This window comes from Boleophthalmus pectinirostris, unplaced genomic scaffold (assembly GCF_026225935.1).
Source record: "Boleophthalmus pectinirostris isolate CB_2022bp ecotype Guang Dong unplaced genomic scaffold, ASM2622593v1 HiC_scaffold_23, whole genome shotgun sequence".
Lineage (NCBI taxonomy): Eukaryota > Metazoa > Chordata > Actinopteri > Gobiiformes > Gobiidae > Boleophthalmus > Boleophthalmus pectinirostris.
This window is the reverse complement of record NW_026571207.1, coordinates 6,095,833-6,102,910: the sequence shown is the minus strand read 5'-3', so window position 1 is coordinate 6,102,910 and position 7,078 is coordinate 6,095,833.

The window sequence follows — 7,078 nt, the reverse complement described above, 5'->3', positions numbered from 1 at the left end:
CGAAAGGTGAACCGTGATATAGTGATGGACGACGGTAAACCTTAATTCAGAATTATTATTTCCATGTAAACTCGAAGGAGAATAATTTTAATTCCAAACTATTTAATTCTGAATAAAAAATTAAATAAAATAAAAATAAATAAATAAATCATTCATACTGTGCAGGTTAGTGTTTTGCTCAAGTACAGAATGTCACAATGTCTCAGGTGAATACTTGTGCTGACTGAGCTGGTCCTTCTTGCCGTTTGTATGTGCTGGTAAAAGCAATCTCCAGCTATTGTAAACCCTCATATTGTGGCTAATACATTTCCTTTGAGCGCAGGTTTCTGGCTCTGGGTTTAGGCTGCAGCTGTGTTGACCTGATAAGCCGGACTCTGAAGAACAAACCCCATGTGTTTGTGTCCACACACGGGCAGCTGCCAGCCCCACTCTGCCGCCCGTGCGCAGAGCTCTCCTGGCACGGCCCTGCGCTCCTGTTATCTGTGCTGCAAATCACCTCTTCACTCTGAACAACGGCTGCGCACACGCCGCACTCACACTACACGAGGAGGCTGAAGTGTCTTGCCCAAACTGTTCTGAGCGAGAATCAGTCGGTGGATCTTTGTGGTGCTCTGGCCACTGAGTCATTGCCGCTCCTCCTGCTTCCCTCCATGGCATTTAACCTGTATCTCCATGGCAACAATAAGGTGTAAGTCACAGATCAGGTCTATGGGGACACCTGACCCCACATGCAGTAAGAAGGTTTTACAAGGTCTTTTTTTTTCCCACCGGTGTCATTGATTATAACCAAAGAGCAGACACAAGCTCAATATGTGTTCTTTAAAGGGCCCATATTACTCTGATCTATGCTCTAATGTTGTTTCTTTTTCACAAATAGACCTGGAGTTGTTGGTTTCAGGCACACATTTAACACAAAAACCATGCAGATTTTTGGGATAAATTTTGAGTGAAACAGTTAAAAGAATGCTTATAAAACAAGCAAAAATTATAAATCAAAATATAAAAAAAAAAAAAAAAGTTAAATTGATGGATTCAACATTATATTAATCTCACTGTGTATGTAATGTAATGTAATCTTCACTTTTGTTATTCAATCATATTGTAATCAATATATAAATATGTGCACTTAAACGATTCTGTTTCTGAGTATGCAGATTCATGAGTTTGCAGAAGTCATGAAGTCCTATCAAATTCAATAACAGGAAACATCTTGGCGAATTGCTTAAGGAGGATTAAGGAGATGAAATGAGGAGGGCAGACTGACCTTAACTCTGGCCTGAAACTGTATTGAAGTGTTTTTTGTTTTTCCTGTAAGCAAAAAGAACTACTCCTAAAGTTTAATGTTTGCATGTTCCCCTGTTCTGAGAGGAAGTTACTGTAAAACTAATATTGAATAAAAGCGTGGAGAAAAAAAGGCTTTATAAATCAAAATGTAATAAAAAAAAATAAATCTCTTGTCTTCTCTCTTGTTGAAAAAGTAAAAGTGAACCTATCATAAATAAAATAAATATATTTAAATTTGCAATAAAATTATTTGTGTAATTGTGTAAAATATCAGTTTTTGCCTCTTTGGAAACATTTTGTTTTTGTTCCACGTCTTTCTCTGCTTTGTTTGATGCCATTTTTTTGGTTCTGTTTTCAGTCTTCTCGTTTGCACTCCCTGACCTTTGGTTGCAGTTTTGACTAAACATCACAGGTGGATGGGATTTCCATTGACTAATTTATGTTAGCTAAGCTTGGAGCTCCGGAAGCAGTTGTAGAAGTTTCCTGCTGTAGTTTTGGTGGACTAAACAGACAACGTGTTTGTCCAGTACTTACACTGTATAGAATAACTTTGTTCCAGAAGAACCATCTACCAGAGAACATTAAATATTAAAAAAACTCCCAAAACTTCAACAGGAAACATCCACTACAGCTTGCTTAGCCAATGGGAATGCACCCATGAAAATCCCACCCACCTGTCACATCTGTGTCAAAACTACAACCAAAAAGTTTGGGAGCGCGAACGAGAAGGAGAATCAGAACCAAAGAAAATGGCATCAAACACAACTGATGGGGAACAAAAATAAGAGACAAAGACAAATTTTACACGTTTACACGAATAATGTGATTGCAATCTTATATATGTTCTTTTATTTATGTATATTATATATATATTATTATTGGGATTGGATTATGTATGGTACTTGCACTGGGACTTTTATGCATTTTATTCTTTATTATATTATTAGTTATTATTTAGTTGTTTTTTATTGTTTTTTGGGTTTGTGGATTTGGTAGTGAGTTTATTTGGATTTTATAGACGAGCCTAAATGTTACAAATGTAATGCATGTGCCTCCATATAATATCAAATATACAAACTTTAGGTTGTGCAGAGTCTTGTCTCAGGTCTGATCTGATTCTGGTCTGGTTCCTGTTTTGTCCAGTTCATTAAATATACTAAGTTAGACATTCCAAGGCCAGACTGTGAAAAGTCAAAAATTTCAACAATGATGATGAATGGTTAGAAAAGTTAATATAAAAATAATAAATAAAAAATAAATAAAGATTTGGACATTTGATTTTTCACACTAAGCTCAGTCAAATACTACGCATGAAATCAGTACAATCTGATCCCCCCTAACGTTCTGGATCTTATTCTTTGCTCTTAGTTCATTTCATAATTTTTATAGAAGTATCGGATCGGGACTTGGTATCAGCAGATACTCAAAATCAAAAGACTCAGACTCGGGGGCAAAAAAATGTGATCGGGACATCCCTAGTATCTGGTGTGTTGTGGTGCATCTGGTGTGTTGAGGTGCATCTGGTGTATCTGGTGTGTTGTGGTGCATCTGGTGTGTACAGGACATTCCTCCCTGCTGTGCTCACATTGGCCCTGGCTGCGCTCCACGTGCCGTCCGTCAGCCTCAGTAGCATCGACCAGAGGATCTATGGCCCCTGTGACACTGCTGCCTTTGCTCTCACTCGACACCATTGATTGTGGAGAGGCTTGAGTTGTGTAACACTCCCGGATCGATGGCATTGACCAACACTTACCATGCCATGCGTAACATAAAGCACAACACAGCTAATTATAATGTATTTATTACTCTTGCAGTTCAAGTACCGGCCTGCCATCGGGGTGGAGGCGCTGTCAGTTCTAACCTGGAGAAGTACGGCAGCGATCGGAGAGTTGTGGTTTCTCAAGCACCTTCTACACCCACATAATAATAATAATAATAATAATAATAATAATAATAATAGATCAGTTTTATCTAGCATTTATCTAGCATTTTTCTGGACACTCAAAGACGCTTTACAGAGCATTATTCACTCATTCTACACTCAGTGGTGGTAAACTGACTGCACCATCGACCCCTATGACCACCCCCATCACTCACACTTCACTTTCATACAAGGCAATGAGGGTGAAGTGCCTCATGTCCCACTGTGGCACCTGATTTTCCCAGCAGTCTCCCATCCAAGCACTAACCAGACCCGGCCTTGTTTAGCTTCTGAGATCTGCCGGGAACAGGCTTTGACAAGTTGGTATAGCCACTACTTTACTGTTACACTTTATTCAGGCCTTTCGAACTGCATTTTGAACACCTCAGCATAGAATTGTCCAATTAGTCATTTAATAAAATAAAAATAAAAACTATTATTTACACACATTTTAAGAAGAAGGACCCATGTTATGCTATTATCTGATGTATGTTCTAATCTTGTTTCCTCATCAAACAAACCTGGAGTTGTGTTTTGTTTCATTCACACATGTTTAACACACAAATCTTGGATATTTAGGCTTAGGTTCTTTTACAGAAAACACTTTGTTCCACCTTGTGATGTCATGTGGAGTTAATATGATTAATAGAAATTCAGGAGCTGGACCATGCCTCACCTAGCCTGATTCATCGGCCGGTTTCACTTCGTAGTAACCGTCTGACCTCACAGTGATAGGTCGACGGTAGACAGGTACTTTTTATCACTTAACCAATCTCTGTTATTTACAATCCAATCCACTTTATTTCTATAGCACAAACAAACAGTTTCCAAAGTGCAGCACAAATACATAATAATAACAACAACAATTATAAAATGATAAAATAAACTAAGAAAATAATCATACTAGTCTTAAAATAATAAAACCAGTAAAATAAAATAAGGTAGTCACATAATGTGCTGCCAAAGGGGCGCCAACTGGTATATTAAGATTTTCCCAGATCCCGTAGGAAGAAGGACAATAACGTCGTTCCCCTTGATAAAATTCACCAAACATTCTCTTTGTTCCGGCTTTAAATCCTTGATTTTGGGAATCACTGCCAACACTCAATGTATGGCTCTTCGTTGATTGGCTGGTGCCTGAACTTGCACTTCAGAGGTTTTTGCAAACCCTTTATTGTATTCTGATTCCTGATCTAGTCGCTGGAGAGAAATAATAACAACTTCCTCTCCAGCCAACCATGGCTCATCTCAACCTCAGCTCTCTTAAACTTTACCCCCACCATGTCTCCCCCCCAGTCATCACATTTATCCACCGTCTATAAATATCTTACCGTATTCCAATATTGTGGAGTGTTTCTTGCTAGTGAAGTGGTAATAAAGTAAGTGCCCCACTGTTTTTAAACTGCACACACTTTCACTAAAATCATTTAGATAATTTCATTTCCAAAGCTCAAAATGCTCGCTTTCAAGTTAACAGCTCCCTTAACCTTTAGTGCACTACAGATGGCTGAAATTATGCAAATGATTCCAGTGAAGGTGTGTAGAGTTTTAAAACACCTAGAAGCACTTCCTGTATGGCACTAGGGTTAGGGTTGACCACATGGCATTTATGTTTGAGAGAAGAACTAAGGCTACATTTATATGATGACAGTCTGAAGAGAAGACGCAAAAGTGGCTTCTCATCTTCACTTTTTATTCCATGTTTAGACGAGCGTTTTCGGGAGGAAATCTGCAGGCATGCGTTTACACAAAATGTGTGGTATTCGATTGGGTATGTTTGTACGTAAAGCAACGAGGGCATCTTTGGACATACAGAAGTTTTCACACCACGCATTTTCATCAGCTACTCCTTTCACAAAGTTGTCCCACCGTCGACTGGTTCTCCAGGTCTCGTCCAGAACCGTCTGGCTCACCTGCGACAAACTGGTGCATCCAGAATTTGACAGAAGTGATTGCAGATCCTTCCCTGTTCACTAAAAGTATCTCTGCATATTCTGGAAATGATCCGACGTGTTTGTTTCTGTGTACTGTATGTATGTGATGTAAATCTGTATGTGACGTGAGCAGATCTGACCAGAGTTTTGCGTCTTGGGCAGTGTAGACGGAAACACTACAGCAGAGCGTAATCAGCTTTTCCACTTTGGAGGGTGGTTTCAGATTTTTGCAGTTTTTAAGCCCCAAAAATGCAGTCACCCTCGAAACGAAAAGCACTTCCGATCAAATATTTCGTCATAAGCGTTCTCGTTTAAACCGGCCCTCAGCTTAAATATGCAGAGTTTGTGTGTTAAACATGTGTAAATGAAACAAAACACAACTCCAGGTCTGTTTGTGACAAGGAAACGACATTAGAACAGATCAGAAAATAGAGTATCATGTGTCCTTTAAACCAGCTTAGATTAACTCATTACAGAAAGGGTGTGGGGCAGAATTGAGCGGCTCCAGGAATCTGAATGTGAACAGATCAATACGCCGTTCGCCCACAGAGCACGTCCCCATCAGCGCAGCACGTCTCCGCACCACACGCTTTTATTTGTGAAAAATGCTTCTCTCCTTGCACCTGAGCAGAGATAGTGTTTGTGCGCAAATGGATCCATGACTGATACTTCACCGAATCCATAAACTTAGAGAGGAGGATGGAGAGGACGGTGAGACAGTGCAGAAGAGGTGTTTAAAGTGTTTAAAGTGGGCCCATATTACGCTATTTTCTGATCTATGTTATAATGTGGTGTCCTCTTCAGAAACCGATCTGGAGTTGTGTTTTCTTTCATTCACACATGACAAATTTTCTTCTCTCAAGTAGAAAACACTCCACATTGTGATTTCACGTGGCTTTACAGGAAGTGCTCCACTGTTTTTAAACTCCATACATCAGAAAAAAGGCAATCACATTATCTTCTTATAATGAACCAACCAATGCATTATTTATAAACCTTCAAACTCTAAAATTTTACGGTTTACTTGACCTTTACACTTTGGAAATCATGATCAAACAACAATCTCTTGTCAAAATCATTACAGAATATGTTCAAAATCCGAAATGGCCAATATGAGCTCAGAGGTATGGACATTTTTATTGAAAAGAAAATCAGAACAAACATTATGAAATTTTTTATCTCTGTTAAAGGGGTGGAGCTCTGGGACAATTGTATAGAAAACCTAAAATTGTGCACCACTCTCTTCCATTTTAAGAAGAAGTTTAAATGTTTAACTCTGGGCAGATACATGAATTATGATATTTAGTTGGTGCTGTAATACTTTGCTGTACTTTTATGGATTTGTTAGTTTCCTCTTGCTGTATTTATGAAGATGAACTGGTGTCAAGATGAAGCATGGGGAAAAATAAGTAAATAAATAATATTAGAAAAAGTGTTTTCTTCATTCAAGCAACAGTCCATTTTGTTTCTCTTTTTAAGTGCAAAAATGTGTTGTTGTTTTTTTTTTCTTCCTTATTTTAAGTGTAGCAAGATGTATTTTCACATGCTATGTACAAAAGTCTTATTCCACTGGCAGATAATTTCACTTGTCAAATGAAATAGACTCAAATCAGGATAAAACTTTCTTAATTCCAGCCATCTTAACTTTAATAGATTTATTTTTATTTATTTTATTTTTTTGCACTGTGCTCTGACAAAAGAATAAAGGGTGGGCGTAATAATCTCAAGATTCAGCCTACACCTTTTTGGTCTGTGTATGTTAAATATGACAGATAATATACCCTGAAGCTCTCACTTTGGATTAATCTGAAATACTTATTCCAAGGTGGCCAAAGCTAACCTGATTCATCACCTCACAGTGTTAGAATTCATTTGCTCAACAGTAGGCAGGTACTTTTTTTTTATTTATTTAACCAATCGCTGTGTGCCACTAAAGGGG